The 26,441-nt window shown below is 54.7% G+C and overlaps 1 protein-coding gene across 1 annotated transcript in view; it reads right to left on the bottom strand.

The window, feature by feature from the left end:
* Positions 1-24,766, bottom strand: part of HDAC4 (histone deacetylase 4) — a 287,530-nt gene extending 262,764 nt beyond the window's left edge. The window contains exon 1 of the mRNA XM_045066714.1: positions 24,484-24,766. The gene's annotated coding sequence lies outside the window, so the exon portion shown is untranslated. The remainder of the gene's footprint in view (positions 1-24,483) is intronic.
* Positions 24,767-26,441: the final 1,675 nt, after the last annotated feature.

Here is a 26,441-nt window from a genome sequence, read left to right as displayed (position 1 = left end):
CTCGCATGCTCTCCCAGAAGGGAAAGTGCTTAGTGACATATACCAAGGCCAGACCTTCGCAAGCCTGTTCCCCAGCAAAGCCACTCCCAGGCACATGCACAACAGAAACACGTACAAGAACGACACAGCAGCCTTATCCATGAGAGCCAAAGCCTGGAAACCTCCCACAGGCCCATCAACAGTGGAATGTATGGACAAATGGTGGCACAGACTTATCAGAACAAACAGCATGCACAACATGGACATATCCCATGATTGACGCTGGGTAAGAGCAGACAGACACAACAGAGAACACGCTGTGTGTACACGCAGCGTGTGTACATGCAGTACACACAGTTCAGAAGCAGACAGAACGACTCTGTGATGTTAGAAGACAGGACATGTGCACTTCGGAATGAGTGGTAGGGAAGCAGGCAGAAGGAGGAAAAAGGGCTTACAGAGTGTGAGTCACATTCTGTTTCCTGATCCAAGTGAACACTGGTGAGAGGGTTTACTCTGCAAACTCACTCACCCACTCTGGAACCCTTCTGGCCCAGAGACAGAGGGAGAATCATGTACTCAAAGGCCATCTTGCAAAGAAAGATCCAAACTAATACCTACCTGGTGGGTCCATTCCCCTTATACTATATTACTACGATCTGCACATACACAGGAAGTATTTGCCAAATTACCCCTCCTGAGACAGTTACACCTCCCAGAAATAGGACAGGACTCATTCTGTGTCCATGACGACACAAACATGGCGACTCGAACTCACAGAATGGGTGGAAGTCCCAAGGAGGACCCAGGTCAGGGTATCAGACAAAAAAAAATACCCATGAAATAACTTTTAATGTAAATATTTTCGAATAAATACGTAATTTGAGCTTAATTAAAATTATTTTAAATTTTAATAAATTTTAATCAAAAAAACCAGCTCTTGATGGAGTGATTTTTTTCCCCAAGTCTTATTTATATGGCAAGCTTTATTAACAAGCATTATTTTCTTCAGCAAACATCCTTAATGAAACATAGGCTGGAGGTTCGAGCAATTACGTTCTGGAAGAGCGCTGTTTTAGGACAGACGATCATATAGAAGACTTGAGGTTTTTTTTTTCCCCACAATTTGTTGGGACAGATTTATTTTTTCGCTTCAGAACAGCCTCTACACTTGAAAGTAATAAAGCACCATCTCAGTGTGTTCTAAGAGGAGTAACATATGAAGTATTTCATGAAATCTGAGTAATGCAGGCTCTACCGAGCAGAGCCCAGATCCTTCCACCTACTCAGGAGGCCACAGGCAGACGGTGGAGGGTAAAGGGATAAAGGCACCAGCATGGGCATCGAGCAGCAAGCCAATGGGGTGCTCCCCCAAACACACACTCAAGCACACGCTCACACACACACCAAAACACCTGCACACACAAGCACACGAACACACTTGCACATGCACATACATGAATACGCCTGCACACATGCGGGCTCAGAAACACACACGTGCACACACACACACTTGCACACACAAGCACACACAGGAACAACTAGTTGTCAGGAACAAAAGAAAACGGCCTCCCAGCCCTCCGGATCCTTTTTCCAGATGGCTACATCTAGTTACCGATAAATAACCATATCTTAGTTTTAACATGTATAAACTGCTTGATAAAATAAACTCTTTAGATTAAGGGTTCAAATGGATAACACACCCAGATAAAACAATACTGGTCTCCGTTATCTGCTAAATAAAATAACTTCAGTGGCAAAGACTCTGGCCAGCCGGCCGGCAGGGAGCCCCAAGAAAACTTGATGGATCATGAAGCAACAAGACAGCCCTGGCCAGGGGCAACCCAGGCAGAGGGCTGCAACTCCCGAAGGAGAACAGGACTCCGAGCAGGACCCGGGGGTGCCCCCAGGCAGGCCACATGCAGCCCCATAATCTTCCCACAGCTCCCAACATAAACATAAGTACAGAGCACTTCACCAGCTAGAAGCTAGGAACCTGCCCTCACTGACTGTCCCAGGAAAAGGAGAAACAGCTTGGTGACAGGAGACACCTCCATCAGCCAGATGACTAGTCAACTCGCATTAATAAAGGTTAAACCTCTTCCTGACCCTGTGCTCAACCACAAGGAAACCACCGTGGTACAAGAGTGCTACAAGGTCCCTGGGGGCCCCCAGGACTTCTGCGGGGTGTGGGAGAAGTCCACACTCTTTTCATGGTAACAATAAGATGCTATTCGCCTTTCTCACCCTTGTTCCCTCATGGGTGAACCGTGGAGTCTTCCAGAAATCATGATAGATTAAATGTGAGAGGCAGACAGGAGAATCCAGCTGTCTTCCACCAAGCTAGACATTATAGAAATAGGCAAAAATGCTAAATGATGCCTCTCTTCTCCCTCCTTTGTTTTACATAATAAACAGTTTTCATAAAAAAATACACTGCCGTATTACTATGTGATCCATTTAGTTTTAAATGGATATTTTTGTAATTTCTGTGTTAGTTTTCAATGTGGTAAGTACCCATAGACATAAGCCATTTAAACAACCACTCTCTGGGGTCCGGTCTGATTTTCAGAAACATAAAGGGATCCTGACACCAGAGTTTGAGAATCGTGGCATGCAGATGTATCCCCAATAGTCCTCCGCTTAGGAGACAGAGTTTGGGATGTCCGAGTATGTATACAAGAGACAGGAGTCGGCAGAGGTGAAAGCACTCCCTGGGAGGAATTAGAGGACCAGTGATGGAGGGCACGGGAGGGGATCGTGCACTGACCTACAAGCCGAAGCAGACTCCCACCTGCTGTGTACCACCACACAGCTCCATGGAGGTGGCCTCTGTGGGGCAGACTGACCTGCTTGCCAGGTCTCGACAAGCTCCACCAGCTGCCTCACCAGCTTCCTTCTGGACAGTGAGTGGGGTCCCCAAGAGGACAGCAGGGTGAAGGGGCAGGGCCGCTGCCGCCTACGGAAAGAGGGACACAGACATTCCACCTGCCACCAAAAGCCGGCCTCTCCTTTACTATGTCTCAGTATCTGGTGGTGTACATTCCTCCCCCGCTGGGTGACGTGGGGCTGTCACAGGTCCCCACGAACCTGAGACAGGGTTCCTGGGAAGGCAGCATGTGCTGCTTGCCACAGAGAGGACTCTGTACCTGGAGTGGGTTTTCCCAAACCCCAAATTCTCTGGACTCCATGAGAGTGAACCCCTGTGAGTCAGGCACTACTGTGTGAAAGGGCAGAGGGGATCCAGTCACCCTGATGTTTCCCCAACTCCAGCTACCTGGGTTAGCAGCACCAGCTGACCCATCGAGCAGAACCCAGGACCCATGGACAATGCCGGGCACCTCTGTTGCTGGGTCCTTGTCCAGTATCAGGAGCACCAGCCAGAGTCAGAGGGAAACCGGAACTGGGAGCCCCAGCTACCAGCTGTATCCCCTGGCTGCCAGCGGAGGGGAGTGTCAGGCACAGACTAACTCCTGGTCCAGACACATGTGTATTGAGACCAAAGCTCGGCCATATGCAGGCTGGAGGGAAAAGCAGCGACCCGTAGGAGCACTGCCATCAGACCCACGAGGGGCCCATACTGGTGGCCGTGATTGGTGCCCCCACCTCTCATGGTGACCCCACAGCAAGTGCCCCCGGGCCTGCTCTGGCCCCAGAACCATGACCGTCAGTGCAGAGGTGGGGGCTGCATGTTCCCACTTTTCAAACTCACTTACTGTTGAAATTGTCCATTTACAAGGAGTATTTTTGTTAAAGGGAGAAAAGTGCTATTTTTATTTAAAAGTTCATTAAAAGCATTGCAGACAATCAAGACGTGGAATTAACAGTCAACCTCTGCCCTCCTTCTGATGTCCGCCTTCCCAGCACATGCTCGGGGACAGTCATCTACCCTTCCCAGTGCACCTGCAGGTGCTTCCACAGAACACGCAGAGGGCCATGGTTACCCTTGGACAAAAACCCACCCAAGCAATGAACTCAAAGGAAGAGGGTGTCACGGTGGACAGAGGGCAAACATGCTCATGTGCCATCTGAACCTCCAGCGCAGACGTCCCACGTCCCCCACCCCCACCCCCCCCGGACAGAGAGTCTCAGGGCTGCTATGTCTGGACCTGCCACTGCTTTTTCCTGGGAAACAGCATGGCTGGCCATGCACTTAGACAGACAAGTTCACGCTTCTACCCTAGACACCTGTTACTGGCAGGTTCCCGGGTGTAGAATCCTTATCTTCCCAAAGGGCCACATGGGGAAAGGGACTCTACGATTGACATGACACTAAAACACTTGACTGACAACAGGGGATGAAGGGGAAAGGAGAAAACCCCATGTTCTGGGAAAGTCCGAACTGGAACAGAACCCCGGCCCCACTAGGTCAGGTGCCCAAAGCAGAAGCCCAGGTGTCCTGGCACAGCCCTCTTCGGGTGACACCATGCCCAGCGGCCCACAGCGCTCCTCATCGACAGCTGCCAGACACCCGGGGGACGGCAGGGTGGGGGCCAGGTGACAACCATGATACTCGGGCTCTTCCCTCTCCTTGGGACCAATCTCTGCATCACTCATGCTCTCCTTTTTGCAAGGTATCAGTTCAAAGTCATCCTCGGGATGCATTACAGACAGCTAAATAAATCATTAGTGTGGCCACAAGTGTCAACACAGTGCTATCTCCTAATTGGATGGCTGACAGCAGCTGTAGTGGGGACCCAGCTCCACCTCCCCACCCAGGAAAAGCCACGATCCACAGCAGGGCCTCCCACACAGCCTGCAATAGCCGGGACCTCAGCCCAGGGAACCTCGTCCATGACTACGTCTGCCTGAGCCCATGACCACCCCAACCACCAAGGCCCTGTATAGGTGTATGCACAGGATAGCCGCACACATTCACACTTGCACTCACTGACCGCAGCAGACGCATGCCATGCCATTCCCACAGGCTTCAATCGCCCTCAAGCAGGGCAGGCAAATTCTGGCCAACGGTACTCCACACCACAGCCCCAGGAAGGCACTGCCTGGCCCCAGCCCCCTTGGCAGAATCCCCTAGATGACACTCTACCTGTCACCACCCAGGGAACAGGAGATGCACCATGGGGACTGCCCTGGCCCCAAACCTGCATCCTCTGCTGTCAGTAATGTGGCACTTCCACAGCACAGCCTGACAGACCATACCTGGGGGACTGTCAAAAAAACAGCAGGCTGGGCTGGGATGGGCATCCCTGGGGGGTGTCGAGCAAGGGTGCAAGCATCCCATTACAGGATGGATAGGCTGAGCCTGATGCACAGCACAGGCACAACATGTCGTGACACTGGATTGGGCACCAGAAGTGGCTGAGTGCAGACCCCAAGTGCTGGCAGGGGTAAGGGAGGTCTGTGGGGATTGAGTTTACTGTGGGAGCCTTTCACGACTGGTGTCACATCAGTGCGCTTCAAATATACCCAGTCCTGTTTGTCAGTGATGCCTCCATGCACCTGGAGAGCCCGGGAAAGAGCACAGGGTACCACACCACTGTCACAAATGTGACAGTGCACACTTGTGGCTGGCTGGAGCGGTCCCTATGGAACCCTGTTCCATGAATAAGCCCAAGGCAGAAGGATCCCACACAACAGAGTGCCGCCGCACCAGTACCTCACAGACCAGGGCCTTGACAGAGAAGGGAAGTCACTCCATATCAGCTGGCTCCTCTGGGATGGGGACCACCGCCTCACAGCCCCAAGCAGCGGGGGCTTGGCCACAGACCTGACTCCATGCCTGTTAGCACTCACAGGACCAAAGACAGACCCTCCCGCCTGCCAATGCAGAGCCGAGCACGGCACCACCTCCTAAGGACAGCCTGGACTACACAGCTTCGGTGCCACTTAACCACAGCCCAGGTGACAGCAGGCTCAGATGCTAGCGAGTCTTCTGCTAAATGTCCCTTCATTCACCCTCTGTCTCTGGCCTCATCTCTGAAAGCAGTCTCCTTCAGCACAGACCATGCCAGCCTGGGAAATCCTCCCCAGAGAGCTCTGCCTGGCCTGCGTCTGCCCCATCAGCATCGATTTGATGCCAGCTGCCAAGTGCAGGGTCCTATTCACATGCCAATGCCAGAGGACTGGCCCTAGGGGTCCCAACCACCTGGCCAGCTGGTCTTGGGGCCCACGGCAGGTGGGGGAGCCCAGGAGAGACACAAGCAGGCCACATCCAGGGAAAAAGAGAAGACACGGTGACATCAGGTATGTTGGCAATTATCAACAGACAACAAGTCCTCAAACCCTTCTCACCTCGGCCAGTGCGCACACCGTTCTGGACCTGCCCACCCTGACCCCGGGCTGCCTCTGCAGGCCTCCACGCACTTCCTAAAGTTCAGTGCCAGCCTCTCCCCTGCACCCCCGTACCCCCAAGGCATCATTCAGGGCCCTGTGCCTTGTGGCCCGAGCCAGCCTGATGCCCAGCAGGTGCAGGCAGTCCTGACTCCGCTAGCCTTCTTCTCCATCCACAGCACTCTCCCTCCTCTGCTCAGTCCCTGAGGCCACGTGCTGCCCTGCCCCAGGGCCCTCTGGCCTCTGATCTATAAGCTGGTGCCGCCTTGGCATCAGTCTTAAGGAAGGAGGGATCATGGCTGTGAGCAAAGTTCAGCACCTGAACCAAGGCACTGACAGTTGAGGGGCACGGGGACTCAGCTGGTTGCCAGGCAACTGGGGTGGGAAAGGAGTTCAGACCAGAGGCTCCCGTCTGGCAGGTGTACAGCGGGGAGACCAGCTACAAAACAGGAGACATGGGGTCAGGGAGGCGGCCTGCAAGCCACGTCATTTAGGGGAAGGGAATGACACGGTCAGGCTGGAGAACGTGGTGCCCAGGAGTGGGAGGGAACGTGCCTCAGAAGGCCCATGCTCCACCTGCTCGGGGACATGCCCCAGAGGCCCCTGGAAGTCACTGTGTGCACACACTCGCACACGCATGTGTACAGTTGACACGCCACATACCTCATGCTAACACGGAGTACACAGCAGGTTACACGCACTTCCTATCTACCATATGCTCACATACAGTCCTGACATGTACACATGTGTCTTATATATTTGCATATATGCATAATTACTGTATACACAAACACTTGTCTCTTCCCATCTTTTACTTCACAGTTGGCAAATGACAGGACAGTAAGAGCCACCCATCTTTAAAAACACTCATGGAACTGATGTCTACTGTGTCCCGAGATTTGGTTTTATAAGACAAGAAAGTTCTGGAGGTTGGTCGTATAACAATGCAAATGCACTTGGCATGACTGAGCTGGACACGTAACGTGGTTAGGACAGCAAATCTGAGGTCATGTGCTTCCTGCCACCATGACAAGCAAAGATTTTTTTTTGAGAGCTAGCTATACAAACACAGAAATTCAATGAACTGCCCAAACGGTTTATTGCATGGCCTATTACCCTTCTTTGTCCTCAGTTTCACAGAAGCAAGTGCCAAGAGGGCGTCCCTCTCCATGCAGGCCTGCGATCCGTCAGAAAAATAAGGGCAAGCGGCAGTCACATTCCCCAGGGCACGGTGGGCCCTCGCCATGGAACAAGAGCCCCCGCCCACAGAATCTGCAGGTCACATGTGTCTGGTCAGCTAAGACATTGAGTGGGAGCAATGACACCGAGCCCCCAGCCACCCCCACACGCACCAGGACGCATAGAGTGTGCTGGTGGGGAGTGAGCTGTCAGTAGACACGTGACTCACATGCCTGCTCTGAGGACAACACAGTCTAGGGACTCAGAGTAAGGGCGCTGCCCCTCTCCCCACACCAGCAGGCGCACCGTGGGCTGGGGAGCGTGGGCTGGGGAGCGGGGCTGAGAGGCGCTGGGTCTCAGCGTATTCTAGAAGTGTGATTTACAATTCAGCAATCCCCTTTCTTTTTATGCAGTCAGGACCACACAAACATGCCTCTTTGTTGTCTCTAACTACATCTGCATGCGGAAAACGTTAACTTCTGGGGAATGGAAACCCATTTTTCAAATGCGAAAGGGAAAAGAAAAGAAAGAGAGAAGGTACATTTGATTCTCATGCAGAAAACGTAAATGAAAGTTGATTTCATTTCTTCACCCCGAGCTGGTAAATGACGATTGTAACTTGTCCCCAGTGGTTTCAAAATTACTAGCTATGTCGTGGGACGGCGCAGTGGGAATGAGCCCATCTTGGAACGGATGCGTGTCACTCGCTTGAACCCTGCCAGCACTCCGCACTCAGAGAACCTCACCAGTGACATGACAGTCGCCCTGGGTGAGACACCCTGGAAAGGGCGTCACGAAGCCACCACCCCAGTTCCCTGTGACACACACGCTCTCTCAGCTGAGACCGGCTCCCTCGGCTCTGCAGGCAGCTCCCTGGGCAAACCTGGGTGACGCAGAGCTCACACGGCCCTGCGGGGCGACAGACTAGGAATTCACCTGAGGTCCCCCGGATCTCTGCGCTCCCCGTGGCAATCAACCACGGCTCAGAATCACACCAACAGGAGCTGGTTTCCCAAGCGAGGCAGGGCACGCACCCACGTTAACAGATTAAAATTAGGCACCCTCATTATTAAACTGTCACTGTAAGAGCCGGAAATACCATTTTTTTAAATGAATAGAAGAATTAATGGATTTTTTTTTTTATTTGCCTGCCTTTGTGACACCCAGCCTGTCTCTTCTTATCAAGGCACTCATCAAACATGCTTCTGCCACATATGCACATTAAATCAATAGTACTTTCCCCAATTATAGTAACTGCTTATGTGTGTCGCTGATCTATTCTCCCAATTTAGTTCCCTTAACATTGATGATCTTGCAAATGCTTTAATAAGACACACTCCCAGGCCATACAAGAGAAATACTTCCCCTTCTGACGTGTAACCACAGAGCTAACCTGTAGGGGCCTCCATTGGCCATCCCGGCATTGGCCACAGGGCTCTCATCTCTAGGGGACCAAGAGGGGCTTTTGCCAAGAGGGCCATGGGCAGGGGGTCTCCCAGACTCCCCCCAAGTCCTCCGCAATGGGGAGAACCAGTGTTCCCCTGGGCAGGTCCAGGCCAGGAGAAGCCATCACTCCCCACCCCGAGGGAGCTTTCTGAGACAATTTACATTTTATCTAAAAACACGAGTGAAATGTCCATTCTGCCATGTAACACAACCGTGTTCTCTGCTCACTGGTTTTCCTATTGTAGCATCATACGTGACTGTCCAGCTCACTGGTTTCACACCAGCCTTCCAGTGCCCACAAGACACAGCCACTGCCTGTAGCCATCCCTCATCCTCGTGCCCTGGGCCCACCTCACCACACGCCCTCAGTGTCCTTACCAGCTGGGAGGCCCCATGCTGCTCCCGGCTTCCGCATCTTCCAGAAAAGGGCACAGTCACTAAGTAGCCCCATCCTTCACACTCCAACTCAGAGGTCTCTGAGCCTGGGATCCGAAAGGAGGAGAACACTACTGGCTGCTGGGAGAGTGAGCCGGGCTTGGAGAACAGGCCTGATGGAGCTGGGCTGGGCAGTGACAGGGAGAGAGGCTGGGGGCCAGAACAGCTACTCCAGACCAGGCCCCTCTGAGCAGCAAGGACATAGTCCCCGGCGAAGCAACAAACAAAAGTTCATTCTCCCAATCCAACATGCTCCAAGTTTGCCTGATAACTACAAAGTATTCCTTTCTGTCCCAAGTAAAGCAGAATTGCAAGGACGGGGACCGACCAGGGTTCCACTATCCACTGCCATGCCTCCCCCCAGTGCCCCGAGCCGGCTGTGGCACTCCCACAACACCAGCCAGCACAGAGGACAGTCCTGGACACCAGGAAATGGAGGAAAAGGGCCAGGCCAGGGGAACAGGAATGCAAAGTGAGGCTCAGGCCACACATACTTGCAGAGTGCAGAGGACGGCCTTCTCACAAGGAGGAACAGAGGCCAGCAAGGGAGGAAAGAAGCTGGGAACGGGACCCCTGGCTGAGAAGGGCCACGGGAAGATGAAGAGACTCGGAGCACCCTACTCCCCCAGTGTGACAAGGCCAGGAGACACTCCCAGCCCCTTATGGCTGGTGCCCACCCGGAACACAGGCCCTGACAGAGAAGCTGGGCCCAGGGACCAGAGATGGGAATGTGGGTGCCCAGAGCACGTGGGTGGTGGGGGAGCCTCCCTTGGGAAGAGCCTCTTCCTGACACTCTCTCACACAGGCCCACGGGCCCCTCCTGCTGTGGGAGGAAGCCCCCTCCCAGCCCCCTGGGGGAAAAAAAAAAAGCTCTACTCCAGGCCTTCCGGAGAAAGCCTGAGCCTCTGCTTCCCTGAGCCTGAGGCCTCTCAACCTCGTTCATGCCTTGGCAAGCAAAGAAAAGGATCTTCAAGCAGCTGGGGGCCACTCAAAGCAGCAGGCTGGAGAGTAAGAACCCAAGGAACACGGCTCCAGCTGTGAGCGCAGCACAGGGAGCCCAGCCCTAGGAGGAAGGACCTGGAAGGCAGAGATGGGCTGTGGGAAGGGGCGGCCATACAAACCATCTGCTTCCTTACGTCTCGACCTTAAGCCCATGGGAAGGAGCCCTGCAACTCGGGGGCAGCACAATTCAGCAGTGGGGCCAAGATTGGCAGCAGCAACACACACACACACACACACACCTGGCCTCGGGCACTTCCAGAGGACAGGGTGACAACAGCAGGACTCAGAGCCCCTCTGGCCTCCTCATCTGTTTCTCATCACAAGGCAGGAAAAGGACAGGGTCCAGGAGAAATGATGGTCAGGCTCAGGGACGACAAGGACATCATGACTACACCTTTGGCCACTAGCTAATCGAAAGGGAGCCATCCAGCCATCCAAAAGAGGTGGTCCCCTATCGCTGTCCTGGAAGCCGACACAAGCCCCTGACTGCAGACACACACGAGGGCCCAGCGGGAAAGCCCGGGAAACAGGGTGGAAGCTGGTCCACGCAGCCAGGCAAAGGGCACGGACGGCAGAATCTGAGGAAGGGAAGCTGGACGGAGCCCTACAGCCCCCAGAGGCAAGGCAAGGGACCCGAGTTTTATTCTAGACAATGGGAAGCCATGGTCCTCAGGACAGGTGCGCCATGACTAGGAGACAGGGAAGGCTGATGTAGTCAGGATGCAGGCAAAAGACGGAAGACTGGAGGCAGGGTCCCAGGAAGGAAGCTTCAAGAGTGAGGGTCAAGGCCACTGGCACAGAGAGCCAAATGCCATTGAGAATAGGGAGCCAGGGGCATGGCAATGACAGGAGAGAGACCACAGGTGAGAGGGCCACCGTCAGAGCCAGGCAAGGTCCTAGCTCGGAGAGGAACATGGGGCTCAGGCCCAATGCCACTCCTAAGGTCTTGCTGATGGGGACCAAAGAGTGTGGCCCCCGGGAGCAGGTCATGTCCCGTGGCAGCAGGGGCAGGTGGAGGCCTTGGGAGCCGGGGGACCAGCTGGGTGTTGGGCAAGAGCCCTCCACAGGAGCTGCATGGGTTACTCCGACCATGTCCAAGCCGGACACGGAGCAGCCCCACACCACAGAAGTGAGGGATCCAGCACCTCAATGCCACGAGCACACCATCTCCACGGGCGCCAGCTGCACCTCCTTAAGAAACACCCATAGAATCCAGTCAGGAGAGAAGCTCAGCCCGGGAGCCAGCGGGCAAGGCTGGCCTCAGCGGTCCTGGCCCAGCTGGACCTGGGCCCCACTGATAGGACGGAAAGCCAAATGCCTCCAGGCAGGACGCAAGCAGGCGGGGCACCGAGGAGGGAAGGTGGCCACAGCACTCACAGCTAGGGAAGTGGGTGAGGATTGCACGACGTGGAGGGAGAATTTCATCACCCAACCGCCGCCGCCAGAGCACCTCAGTCCAAAAACTGCCATTCCTCATTTAGTGCTGGGTGGACCAGGGCAAGCAGCTCAGTCTGTAGGAAGTACAAGAGAGGAGCCAGACTCTCACATTTAACCCTCGCTCCCATGTGTGTTCATGCCCATCCATACACAGGTACACGCGTGTCTCTGTGCACATGCACACATGTACGTGCCTGTGTGCACAAACATATGTGTATGTGCATGTACACACAGCATGCCTGTGTGTGCGTATGTACATGTGTCTCTGTGTGCACACACGTACACGTGACTGAGTGCATGTGTACACATGTCCATGTATCTAGGTGTGTACATGTGTGTTGTGTAAATGTGTGCACATGCGTGTCTGTGTGCATGCACACACGTACACAGGTCTGTGTGTGCACATGTGCACATGTATACATACATGCATGTGTATGTGTGCCCATACCTGTCAGTCACCAGAGCTGTCCATCCCAGAAATGAACTGAGAAATAAAGAGAGGGAAGACGGGGTACTGGTGACAAGTGGCCTCCGTGAGGTCACCTGCTGCAGCGGCCACCCTGCCCACAGGTACCAGGGTAGCCACAAGCAGGGCTCCTGAGGGGCAGGAACACCTTCGACCCAGACAGACAAGAGGCCTCCCCAGCAGCAGTCCCACCACTTGCTGTCCAGCTGTGTACCCAACCCACAGGGCCAGTCACCACCACCACCAGCACAGAACCCAGGAGCCTCCCCCACACCTCAGGAAAATCTCCTTGGGGGAGGGATGTGCAGGGCTGAAGTTCTCTGCCTCCGGCTGAGACCCTTCCGTGCCTGGGGAGATGACCAGGCCGAGGCCCCCAGCCCACAGGGCCATCACACTGGTCCCCACAGTTTGGTGAGGTCAGGGGCACCTTGCTCTGATCATGCATAAAGAAAACAGGCCTGGCCTGTTGTGGCCATGCTGCAGCCTGTACAGAGCTGCACCAGGACATGTACCTGGACCCCTTCCTAAAATGCAGAGCCCCTCACCACTCTGCTTCTCTGACCTGGCAGTGCCTTACAAAACGAGCCCTGCACTCCCCTCTCCCAGGGGCAGACAGCCGTACTGTGCATTCCAAGCAGCACCTAAGGAACAAGGCATGGGCTCAAACCCAAGCTGCCCACCCTTCCACCACCTGCCTCGGGGATCAGCCTGCTCAAGCATCCGCTGGGAGTAAGGAAGTCGGAGAACATTTAATAAGACCACAGTGCCCAGCACGAAAAAAGTATCGCAGGACACAGCTGGGCAGAGGAGGTTCCTGGTCACAGGAACCTAAAGAAAGTCAACGTTTCCACGTGGCAGGTAGAGAAGCTAGGCCACTACCCCTATGTCTCCCATGATCACAACAATCATCTCCGCTGGGGACTTTGCAGCTGGGAAGACTGAGGGACAGAGAAGCTGGATATCAGGCCACGAACACACTGTAGGGTTGTGAAGATGGGATTTTGCCACCCATCTACCTGATCTCAAAGCTCATTCTCCGCAAGGCACCCCTTGCCTGCAGAGAGGGAGACGTGTGAGGTGGGAACTTTTGGAACTGCCAGGCTGAGTGCGCTTAGTGGGCAGGGGTCTTCTCCCACGCTGTCTTCTCAGGATACCCTCAGAAGTGTCCACCTCTGTGCTGGGCAGGAGAGCTAGCAGGGGTCCAACGCCTTCCAGGGCCTCCTCAGATAACTGCCTTGGCTCTCCTGGGTCGCCTGGGAGCACTACCCAGGGAATCCCTGGGGTATCAGTCAGGAGGAAGCAGCCACAGGCCTCAGGAGACCCAGCCCCTGCCATCTCCTGGCTCCACTGCCCCACTCCAAGGGCCCCTCCCAGGGCTGTCAGCATCCAGGCCAGCTGGTCGAGGGAGAGAATGGAGGAATCTCCCTGATGAAGCTTCTAGATCACCCCATCCACCTTGCCAGCTGGCCAGCTCTAGCCACATGCTACTGCCTTCCAGGGCCCGGGGTACACCTGGGAGAAGGGCATCCAGGAAGGTCCGCGTGCTCAGCATTCTTTGCCACAGAAGTGAGTCCCAGTGAGTGCCTCATTTCTAGACCCTGCTGAGCCCTCTCCCCCGACCACCGTGACCTCCACAGAGGGCCACTACAGGACCTCCGAGATAAAATCTGTGTTCAGTACAGCACTACGCATAGCAATTCCCATGGCACACTGTTCTGGATCTGCAGCTAGGGCCACAGAGAGCAGAGGGCTCTGTGGAGGCTGACATGCACTAGGTCCCTCCTCAGCATCCCTCCTCTCTCTCCATCCTTCGAATCACAGTGATTTCCACACAAGGGAAGCAGATTCCTCAAGCAGCTTCTAGAAGAGGCTGAGCCAGTTTGCGTTCCATACCCTTGGCCAGTGATGGTACAGAGGTGGACAAGTGACCTCAACCAGAATAAATCCAAGACTTTGCCGGGGAAAAATATGCTGTCTTTCCTAATGGCATAAACCAGGGTACATGAAGTCTTGAGAGCAGCTGGCAGGACCCTCTTATGCCAGAAGCTGACTCTCCCAAACCAGGGAAGGAAACAAGCTCATCTTGATGATGTTGTGGAGGGGCTGGATCAAGCCCTGCCTGAACTATTCTCCACCTTTCCTGAAAGCAAGTCAGTTAATTCCCTGCAGTACACGATGCCTTGTGAATCTGCCACAGAGAGATCCCATCTGATGGACAGCTCCTGGAAATACCTTCCTGCTCTTGCTCTCAAGACTCCTTTGAGAGACTCTATAATCCCAAGAAGGACATAACCTGGTATTCCGCTTCCTAGCTCCTCCATTCACCTCTATTCACCTCCATTCACCTCCATTCACCACAGCCACCAGGTCCTACAATAAGATCATAGTTGTTCTCCTGCATTCATACCCACACAGCCACCCACGGAAGGCCATGCCCACCAGGCACCAGAAACCTAGCCTCCTGTCGCCAAGCTTTTCACCAGCCTCCCCAGGAGCACTGCCCCTTCAACCCCTGCTGTGCCCCCTCAACCCCAAGCCATGCACCCAGGCCACACAGGCTCCCTCGAGCCACCAGCACATGGAATGGCCTTCGGACAGCACAGCAGCCCGGTGGCAGCAGGTGAGCAAGGCTTGGTCCATATGGCTAAGGCTCCATGACCAAGAAGGGCAAAGACAAGTGGCGAGGGAGCAAACCTGTCGCTGCACTTGCAACACGCGTCTGCGTGGTCCCAGGATAGCTCCCTTTTCCAAAACGCCAGGGAGCATCACAGACAGCAAAACCCCAGCATGAGTTGTCCATCACGCATGCTCAAGGCTCAGCCTCGGGGCTGCGGACCTCAGCATCTCTGGCCTGGGGACGAGTCGTACCACGGTCCAGGGCCAGGCACAGTGGGACAGCCACGGCCAGGCCCAAGCCCTGTGTGCAGCTCACAGCCTGGCTGCCAGGTCCCTGCCATGCACAGCAGTGACCTGCGAGCTGCCGCTGTTCAGTGAGCAGTGGGCAAGGTGCAGCTGAGCAGTCAAGACAGAATCTCTGCTGGCGAAGACAAAGACACCAGCTCCCCGACGCTACTGAGGTCCTCCAGGGAGGTGTTCACCCGGCTGTGACCTCGGCAGGTGCAGACAGAGACAGCCTGCACCAGCACAGAAACCTCAAGGAGCCCTGAAGTTACATAAGGGACGCCAAAGTCACCATCACGGCCCTTGCACATGATCGCCTCCCTGAGACCTGCCCAAGGAGAGGTGGAAGAGAAGGGCCAAGCCTTGGGGACAGGCTCCCAGGCCCTGTCCTGACACTGGCCTCCCCTACTAACAGGCAGTATGTTGGACATGCAGAAACAAGGCAGGGCCAGTTGGGCGACAAGGTCACACCAGTGAAGCTGGGATCTCAACCCCGGTCTGACTCAACACCTGTGTCTATCCTTAGCACCCCAGAGCCACAGAAGCCAAAATGTCCTCACCTGTAGACCCCTCCCATACACGCCAGGCCAGTCAGCACCCCGGAAACAGAACCAATACACACCCCCAAGTCGTGAGCCCCACCCACACCCACAGCAAGTCCACCCAAGGAGCTGGCCCCACAGTACAGCCCCACCACAAGCCTGTCACTCAGCCCCGTCTGCTGTTTAACAGAAAGAATTCTGGGGGCACCTGGGTGGCTCAGCTGGTGAGGGTCTGACTTGATTTCGGCTCAGGTCTAGATCTCAAAATCATGAGATCAAGCCCCACGCCGGGTCCGTGCTGGCCATGGAGCCTGCTTGAGAGTCTCCCTCTTCCTCTGCCCTTCCCCACCCCCAAAAAAAGGAATTCTGAAAATAACAGTTTCCTCAAAATGCAAACGTTTAGATGAACATTCTCCATTCCGCCAGTATCTGGGAACAGAGCTGGGGATACACTTTACACTGCTGTCTGTGGACCCCATGTCCCCAAAAGTCAACTCTCTCCATCAGCCTGAAAAGGTGATGGGACGCTCCTCTGCTGGAGTCCCAATCCCAGCGAGGCTCACGGCCACTGGGGGCAGGGAACCCAGGCAGCCCAGGCTTCCCTGGGGCACGTGAGAATGCGTGACAGGTGGGATGCTGCAGGCACTGCTGTCCATGCCAACAAGAGGGGACACACGAGGCCACCGTAAAACCAACAGGACAGCAAAGGTGAAAAGAAAACAATGTGCTTCAGAGAAAGAACTCACAAGGAGACGGAGGCAAGAAGTGACGCGTCTTTCCATGTGTCCCTCCAGCCTGGACGGCTGAGGAGGAAAGAATGACAGCTCCCCTATGCTGGCAAAGAAAGGCTTTCCAAGGAATGGGGACCGAAGTCACCCAGGACAACCTTCTCAGTACAAAATCAGACATAATTCCAGAGCAGACAGGGTATTAACCCAGGGCAGTTCTTCCCAAACAACCCCTCATGGCTTGTTCTAAAGGTCCACAGGGGCTGAGGGCTACTGCCCCCCGTGAGTGCCACACTCCTTGAAGCCACTCATCTCATGGCCCAGCCTTGCCCCACTGGGTTGCAGACCCTGCTGGATGACTTCACCTCCTCTAGGTGTCTGGCCCCCAAGAGGAAGTGGGGGTCAGGCTCTCAGGCTCATCAGAGTACTCCAACCCCTCAGGCCTGTGGGGCTGGAACAGCAGGTGTAAGAGGGAGAGCTTTGGTGTCAACGTGAAAGGACCCAAGCTCCCCGCTGTGATCTGCCCTCCCTGCTGGGACCCCGCTTTCTGCCGAGATACTCTGAGGACACAATTACCTGGAGAGAAAGCCCTCGCAGAGGCCAAGTGGAGCTCAGACTTAGCCTCTGACTCCCTACCTATAAAAACAACAGCTAAAGAGGCAGGCTCAGGTCCCTTCCAGAATGTTCTCTATGCTCATTCCCACAGAGCTTGGGCTCTCACAGCTGCTCTAAGGAGTCCTGGACCCAGAAGAGAGTTCTCAGGAACACTGGCTGGATGAGGTAAGGGCCTCCCGTGTTCTCCTAGTGTGGGCTGCTCTCACTTCTCGCCCAAGCCCTCTGTGCCAGTGCTGCAGGCCAAGCATGTTCAGGACTGGGGCCCCCCAGGGGGGCCTCACAGAGGAAGCATGCACACTCACATCCCGACCATGCTGCCTCCATCAGGTTAGACAAGAGAAGCCAGGCGCCTGGCACCTCACAGGAATCGGAGAGAAGACAGAAACCTCGATGAAGCTACAAGCAGACAGCACCCATGAGCAGGGAAGGAAGTCCTTCGCGGGGCAGCGCTGGCAGCCAGCCCCCTGGTTTGTGTCCAGCTCACCCCTCCTCACACACTCCAGCCTGGGAGCCCTCACAGCTCGCTGCTGTGACCCTGCAACTCTGGCTCTGGCTAAAAAACACCACAACCTAACTGAGGCAGGCTCCACAGCCGCTGTTCCCTAGTCTCTGGCTCCCTACGACCTGGTGCACCTGTGTGTGCTCATCCCCTCTTCCTCCTGTCCCCACCCACGTCTCTGCTCACAGGGCAGAGGCCAGAGCTTCCTGGTCAAAATGGTCGGGCGGAGGGGGGAAAGGCGGGGCGCTCTGCAGCTGCTAGCGAGTCCTCCCAACACAGGGAGCACTCACTGCTTCATGCCACCCCCTCTGACCTGACTCTTGGACTTGCACTGGGGTGAGGCTAAGGCTTCACAAAATAATAACTGGCCCATTCAAAACTTTAAGGAAACCTGCTCCCAACCACAAGCATCACCCCGCCTCCCCGACCGAAGAGGGCCCAGTGGAGGGCCACCAAACCTTGTCTTCCCAAGTCTGAAAAAGACCCGCCCCAGCAAACAGCAGCACACAGAGCAGCTGCTCCCGGGGGGAACGCTTGGCTCCATCCCTGTTGGAGCGACACCCTCATGTGGAAGGTCAGCTCTGGCTTTCAGGCCCTAAAAACTCATACATTGTTTCAGGTTCCAACTTTAGTCCTACAAGAGCACTGGACTCTCACAGATAGGATACTTCATAAACAACAGTAAACGAACACAGCCGAACATCCACATTTTTGAACAGAGCAGTCAACAAAATGTTTATAGTCGCACCCATATGAAGGTATCATATGAAAATTATGGGGCTAAATAAGACATGACTGCATAATGTCATTAATTACGACACAAAGCAAACAGGGGGGAAATGTCATTAGTAAAAGCAGTGGTGAGCCCTCTGAGCCCAGCGCCTGGGGATGGCCTGGCGGAAGACAAGCTTACGCGCTTCTCTGCATCCCCAGAACCCACTCCACTTGTATGGATGGTGTCTACTTAACAGCATCTAATCTCCAAAATCAGGACGAAGCAGTTTCCAGATTGAGGCAGGGAGGAAATGGGCAATTCCAAAGTGCCAGCAGGAACAGGTTCTTGAGGCCCAAGGAGCAGGTCCCCTCTAGGCCAAGGGCATGCCCCTTCCCCAGCCACCCCACCAGTCAGCCCCAGAGTGCTTCCACCCCCACGACCCCACGGAGCCCCCAGTGAGGGAGAGAGGACCCTCAACTACAATGACCCAGAGGACTACTGGTATTCCACAACTGGATCCTGTGAGGAAGGGGTAAAAAAGATGCTGGGCTTGTGTGTGTCAGAGGACTGAAGGAATTGTACCCATGAGGGTCAGGGAAGGAAGAGATGGAGAAAGCTGGTGGGGAGGAACGGGAACAGCATATACCAGGTCTCTGGGTTGCAAGGGGCTTGCAAAGCAAAGCAAAGCAGGCAGGGGGCTGAGGTTCAGCAAACAGGACAGGAGGCTGGTCCAACAGAGGCCAGGATCGGACAGGACTCCCAGGGTCCAAGAACAACAGGAAGTCAGGACAGGGTTTTGAGCAAAGGAATGGAGTGGACAGATCTATTTCTGAAGGAGACCACTTAGGCTATGACTAACGGCGTGGACCAGACCAGGACTGCCCAGACCCAGGAGGCCAGCTCCCCGCCAGGAGAGCTTACAGGTGAGTCAGGGAAACAAATCACCTAATTCTTCTAATGCTAAGCATATTTATCAACTTCCCAAGGACTTGGTTTCTCTTCTTTATAAATAATGAAGCTGAAGAGTGTTTATCCCCCAATGGTAATACCAGGCTTAAAGAAAAAAAAAGCATTACTATTAAAAAGTAATACACACTCAGGGGCGCCTGGGTGGCTCAGTGGGTTAAAGCCTCTGCCTTCGACTCGGGTCGTATCCGAGGGTCCTGGGATCAAGCCCCACGTCGGGCTCTCTGCTCAGTGGAGATCCTGCTTCCCCCTCTCTCTGCCTGCCTCTCCGCCTACTTGTGATCTCTGTCTGTCAAATGAATAAATAAAATCTTAAAAAAAAAAAAAAGGTAATACACACTCAGAGCAAAAGTATACACAGTACCAACATCTATGTAAAGTCAAGATAGTCCCTCACATCCCATCTCCCCAGAAGACCCACCCCAGAAGACCACCATTATCACTTTAGAGACCCAAGTAGTTAAAAAATAATAATAATAATAAGGGACCCCCTGGTACTACTGCTCAGACCTATTTTCTCAACACACCAAACGCTTCTGGTCTGTGAGCCTGCACACCCACATCCCATAGGACAAAAATACCAAAAGGTATTTAATAAGTATCGTCTTTATAAATAATGTGGTGATACATTATTCATAACATGCCCCGTACATATCTGGGTATCTAAGCACCTATCATATTCTTTCCCAAGAATAAATTGTCCCAACCAGCAGAATTACTGGGATCAGAGAAACCACCATTTCAATTTTTGACACATAAAACTTTTCTGGAGAGTAATTAAGTAATTATGATTTGCTCTCCAGAGAACAAATAATAGTAACAGCCAACATTTAACATTGTGCTCACTACATGCCCCATTCTAAGTACTTGCCACATAATACTTTATTTTGATTTCACAGAAACTATGGAAGATAGGAATTGTGATCCCAACCAACAGGTGTTTGATCAAACAACCTTTGCTGATACTGTGGGCATCAATGGATTCTTTCACCTGAAACCATCCATTAATAAAGCTAAGCTTTTTACATTAGCTCATGTGATTTGTATTATTTATGGTCTTTGCTCAACTTACAATAGGGATGTTCACCCTTTTCTATTGGTTTGCAAAAGCTCTTTACATCTTATCTATTAGGCTCATATAGGCACGTCTTATTATATACTTCTCTCATTGTCTCTGAACCTCACCTATGGAATCTTCTGCCAAAATGAATTGTCTTTAATTTTTATGCTGTTAAATCTGTCAGTATTTTATCTTTAAGGTTTCTGGCTTGGTGTGACAGTAAGAATAGATTAAATTGGTAGTTTTTCAAAGTTTTTGGTCCTTAGTATGCTTTCTTCCAATAAAATCTTCCAAGGCAATCCTGCAGACAAAATAGGGAAGGCCAAAGTGCTTTGGTTGAAATGGACGTGGAGCCCAAATTACCCTCCACCATCCTTGCCAACCCTCAGACAGGCTCAGAAGGTCCAAGCACAGGATGCAACGACCATCAGCTGACACAGTTGTTAAGATCCCTTCCAGTCCTACAATGCCACACACATGACAGCAGACAACATGAGAAAACCTGAATTACTTCCCAGACCCCTCTGAACCCAAAAGATCTTCCCAACAGACATCTTCTCAAAGAGGCTATGCTCTTCCAAACGCCTCAGCAACACTGAACTTGAGCTTGCAGAGTCCAGGAAGAGAGGGAGAATCAGCATCTGGGACTTGATACAGCCAGGAGTACCAGATGCTCCATTTCCACTTCTCTCTTTGGTTCCTCCTCTGCAAAACAGGCCCAGTGGCAACTGCTTCAAAAGGCCCTGGGAGAGGGAAATGGGATGCACACGGCCAAGTACTTACAATAAAACATGGCCCCAAGCAGGTGCTCACAAAACATTAGCTACTGGTCTGTTACAATCACTAGCTAGCGGTATGACCTGCTCACTAGGAGACGTTCCAGTTTCCACACTGAGTGATGCAGACAGTGATCTGTCCCGACGTTACATGGACGATCACAGGAAAGGTGACCCATGTAGGGCCCTGGACCTTCCCTCTGGCACATGAGGTAGGAGGCAGGTCAGAAAAGGCATACAACTGGTCGCAGATGCCACAGCCCAGCCTGCACCCCTAAACAGACCCCAGAAGAGAAAACTGATCTTTGTAAGAGAACTCACAGATCTTACTTTGGGACTTTTTTCCCCAAAAGGAACAGTCTGTAAACATATGCTGTCAAGATCTGTTAAAATGCAGCATCAATTCTGCCATGGACTAACTTGAACCAGAAGATGCTACACCTTTCTCTGAGGTCAAGATCAGTGGCCCCAAACCCCCTAACACCCCAGCACATACTGACTGTCTGAGATGGAAACAAAACTCCTTCCCAAACTTGATGCCTGCCCCTCCCACCCCAGGATCAATGGGGAGCTGCTCCCGAGGGGGCAAGGACTCGCACCCTGGCGAGAAGAGCAAGGGCTGGAGCCCAGCTTCACAGGCTGCAGAGCAAGGGCAAAATCTGAAGCTTACACACACACACACACACACACACACACACACACACACACACAGGCTGTGCCGGGCCCCTAGCTCAGGCTGCAGAGCAAGGGCAAAATCTGAAGCTTACACACACACACACACACACACACACACACACACACACAGGCTGTGCCGGGCCCCTAGCTCCAGCTGCAGTCATCGATTCTGGTCCAGGAACACAAGCCTGGCCACAGCCTGTCGCCCGCGGCCTCCCAGCGCAGCAGTTGTCTCCCGTTCCCTGAGTTCCACCCCCCGGCCCCCCTTCCGGCTCCCTACATCAGGTATTAATCTATTACTCAGGGAAGCTTCTGAGCGATGAAAGCCCAGCCGTTTTCAATAGAGAACGGTATGGCTGGATTCTACAGGAGTGATGAAATGTTTCTTCTGCTCTGGCAATTAAGACGGCACAAAGTCGCCTTTCCTCTGGTGCCACCCCCAACATCAAAGGATGAGAAATTCAAAGCCATTCATGCTGCATTGAAACCTCACAATGAAGCTGGGAAATGGAAGTCGATTACTGGGCATAAATATGCAGTAGTTAAAAGGAAAGAGTTATAACGAAATTAAACTGCAGCAACCCCACAATGTGTGGAAACTTCCAGAACTGGAGTTCCCCTGGTACACATCAAGAGAGACAGCCTTATAAAGCAGGTTTCTGACCGCTGAAAGTCAAGATCAGCCACTCCAACGGCACATGGCCAGGGTGCCATGCCACTCTGTCGACCTTGCTACAGCAACAGCCCCCAAGGCCTCTGAGAACATGGCATGTGGACAGTTTGATTTTGCAGGGCTTGGAAGCTGCTGACCACAGAACATTCTGGCTCGGGGCTGCTGTGGCCACATCTGTCCTTGTTCCCTAGGCCATCCAGGCTGACCGGAGTCCACAGTCATCCGCTCGCCACCCCCCACACCCCCAGCCCCAGGGGCTCCCCCAGAGACTCCCCCAGAGGCTCTCCTGCTGCCAGCTTGCCGGAGAATGCAACTAACCCTAAAGAGGGCAGTGTTCCATCTGCCTGCTGCATTAATCCCGCTCCTCTTCTGACTACCGCTCTCTTTAGGATGGTATTTGATCTTTAAAATAAAAGCCCAGAACCCAGAAAGCTATAGAAGTCTTACAATGTGTCAGGGTGTGTGGTTTTTAAGGCAGGAAAATACTTGCCTCCCACACAAATGTGAATTCTGGGGAAAGATGCCACAGATCCAAGGGAGTAGAATATCTGGGAAAGCTTGATCAGTCTTAAAAATAGATAATTGAACACAGATTTTAGAATTCTCAGGAGCTACCTGAAAAAAAAAAATAAATCTCGCCTACTTTTGATATCCAAAACTCCATTCTGATGAAACTTCTAACAGGGTGGCATTTTGCATTTCCAATTATAATAGAGTAATTGTGTTGCCATAGTTACTGCAAAATTCTGCAATAACTTTTGTTGCTTTGTAATTGCTGGAGTGTATATTCGTGTACAAGCAGCTGAGTTTTCCTGATTCGATGCCTCTCCTTCCTTTCCCTGATCGTCACCAACCACCACCTTCCCTGGCTCGATTCTGAAACCACATCAGTTTCGTAGAACCATCCCTAACCTAATGCGCGGAATTATCACAGGCAATTAAAACTCCAGGCAACCACGATCGTATTACAAAAGAAAAAGTGAAACCAGGCCAAGGTGCAAACCCACCAGCATTCCCCGAATCTTGCTGGGCTGGCACTGGGTGAGGGCTGTTTACATGTTTACTCCCAGGCCTTCCATGCTTAGGTGGTTGGTGGGAAATAAACAGAAAAGCCTGAGTAGAGAAAAGAGAGAAAGCAAAGTAACTGCCCAGGCCCCTTCCTCCCTCACCCAGGGCAGGCAGCGCGGCTCTCAGCAAGCAATTAGGCAGGTCTCTACAGTAATGCAATTAAGATTTAGTTAAGAAAGTCATTAGTTTTAAAATAACTTAAGTTTAATTTCTGCAACGCTTTATTTGAAAATTGTGTCACAGCAGGTCAATTTACAACATGCAATAAAGAAAACACTCATATCAGCTGCTGCAAGTTATTACAAATTTTTGATGTGCATTAAATGAGTACACTGGGTTCCACCCCCGGCCTTTCCAACTGATACGCGCGGTCTCGTGCTGTAACAGTGTCAAATATTCCAACGTTAAATGTAAATACGAGATAATTTGCTTACAATCCCGTGGTGTGCTTTTGCAATGTCGGGAATCGCGGCTCCCACTGTCTGGGCAGGACGGGGCCACATCTCGGCCTGTGAAAAGCCTGCGGGCACCCAGCCGGGGGCGCGGGCAGCACCCCCACCCCTCCCGTCACGGACCGGGGCACCCGCGCCGCGAGCCCCGGGCAGGGACGTTTTTCTGCAAACTCACATCCCTGGACAAAGTTACATAAACGGCGCCCGCCCGGCTCCGGGCGCCCCCCGGCCCACCTGCCGAGGGCTCGGCCTGGGCGGGCGCCGGGCGCGTGCTCCCCCCTCCCCCCAGGCCAGCCGGCCGTCCGGGCCCGGCCTCAGCCGCCGGGCTGCAGCGAAGAGTGCAGGACGGGCTCCGGCTCCCGCTCCGGAAACCCACGGGCTGGGCGCCACGCGCGGCCTTGCGCACCGGCCGGGGCCGGGGCCGGGGTGCGGACCCGGGCGTCCACCTGCCGGGCCCGCGACGGCCGGGGGGGGGGTATGGTGGGGGGGCGTGGGGCCGACGGCCTGCAGGCGGGGACGGGGGCGGGCGGGGGGCGGACAATGGCCCGCGGGCCGGGGCCGGGCCGGGGTGCGCTTACCGCGGCGGCGGGGCGGGCGCTCTAGCCCCGCGCGGGCGCTCCGAGCCGCATCTCCTCAGCCTGCGCCGCCACCACCACCGCCGGCGGCGGGCGGGCGGGAGCTCGGGCGGCGGCGACAGCGGGGACGCGGCCGCGGCGCGCCGGGCCCAGGCTGCTGAGGCGGCGGCGCGGGCGGGCGGGCGCGCGGGCTCGGGCGCGGGCGGCGGCGGGGACGGTGCTCCGCGGCGGCGGCCCCACAACCTCCCCTCCTCATTCACAAAAAATTGACCCACGTTGAACCATGATGCCGCTCCCCCCTCCAGCACGGAGCTGGGCGCTGATAGGCCACGCCCGACGCCCGTCAGCCGCCTCGGCCCCGCCCCCCAGCCGGCGGCTCCGTAGCCATTGGCTGCGCCAGCCTTGCATCACCTCCCCTCTCGGGCCCCTCCCCACTGTCCGATTTCTAACGAAGAGCTCGTCAATTACGGCTCGGCCCCGCCCTCGGGCCGCCCTCCCCGGCCGCCTGGACGTCCTTCCATTGGCCCACAGCGTCCCCGAGTACCGCCCCGTGTGCTCCCACCCCTCGTCCCATGGCCACCAACCGCCAGGCCAGACGCCCTACAAAAGTCAGGGATGCTCCACCTCTGCCCGCCTCCCAGCACAGGTCCTGGTCCCCATTGGCTGCCCGAGATGCCAATCCTAGGGGGCGGGGTTATCAAAGGACGCTCCAGGCGCCAGCCGCTGGGCGCTTCGCGGTTGAGAAAGCGCAGGGAGTCGAGCGGGTTGTGATTGTAAACATGGGCCCTCGCCCTGGCGAGCTCCACTTAGCAGTCCCGGAGAACTGTTGTGCGCCGGTCTAGTGGTCAGGATCGCGTGCCTGATCGCCTAGCGGGCACACACTTGTGCTCACGCTGAGGCAGGGGGCCGCTGGGGCCTGGCCGCAGCCTCCATCTTGGCTACTGGCAGCGATCACGTGGTGCGGCGTGCTCCCGGGGACGCAGGGGCGGCTCAGAGGACGAGTGCGCAGGCGCGGCGGGCCCCGCCCTGCCCCGCGGCGGGAACGCGGCCTCCCGGGCAGGGGGCACGGGCCCGCTGGCCTGTCCGGGGGCGGGAGGTGGGTCCACCGCGCCTGCGCCGCCGGCGAATTTTGGGGCGAGCGCTAGTCCTCGTCGACCCGTCGGCGCTTGGGGTCCTTTGGGCGGTGTGGAGTGGCCCTTCGAGTCCCGCGGGGCTTTCCGGGCTGTCGGTCCGCGAGCGCGCAGGGGCCCCGGCCCCGACCCCGACCCCCGACCTGCTTCTGTCTTAGCAGCGCCCTCAGCCCTGCGGCCGCGGCACGCTTGCTGCTCTCGCGTCACGGGTGTCGCCCGGAGGGAGGGAGGACCTGCGACAGGTGTGCGGGGGGGTGGGGGGGCGCTGGCCTGGCGTGCACACCTGCGTGCGGGCGGCGCAGCGGCGGCCCCGGGCCGCTTGCTCTCGGAGGCTGCTGGGTGTCGCGCTTCCTCGGGTGAAGATGCGGACGCTTAGCTCGCGTCCCTAAAACTTTGTACCTGGCCGAGTACTTTGAAACCTGTCCAGGTGTGTCAGAACCCAAACTGGGGACGCCAAAAACTTGGGATCTCGAATTTCGTTCAATATGTCCCGTCACTAAACCAGCTTCTTTCCTAGAAAGCATAATCTAGAGAGATCATTTAGCTGAATCCAAGGTGTTTGGGTGTTTTTGTTTTTTTCCCTCGTGCCAAAATGTCCTCACTGGCCAGGCTCTGCCGACAGGAACTTGGACTGGCATTATTCTGAAGTGCACGGAAGATAAACACGGGCGGGTCCCGTGCAAAAGGAACGTCCCCTCAGCTTGAGACCACTGTCGTGACTTGAGAAAAATCTATGGAGAAGTTGGGGGCGGTGATTAGGTCCTCGGAAATCACCTGCTGGGTGAAGGGAGGGGCTGCCCTCCGTTTCCAGCATCACATCTCCTAACAAGG

Source organism: Mustela putorius, unplaced genomic scaffold (genome assembly GCF_011764305.1).
Source record: "Mustela putorius furo isolate JIRA1106 unplaced genomic scaffold, ASM1176430v1.1 tig00003869_pilon_pilon_pilon, whole genome shotgun sequence".
NCBI lineage: Eukaryota > Metazoa > Chordata > Mammalia > Carnivora > Mustelidae > Mustela > Mustela putorius.
The sequence above is the reverse complement of the archived record's forward strand: the minus strand, read 5'-3'. Positions and strand labels throughout refer to the sequence as shown.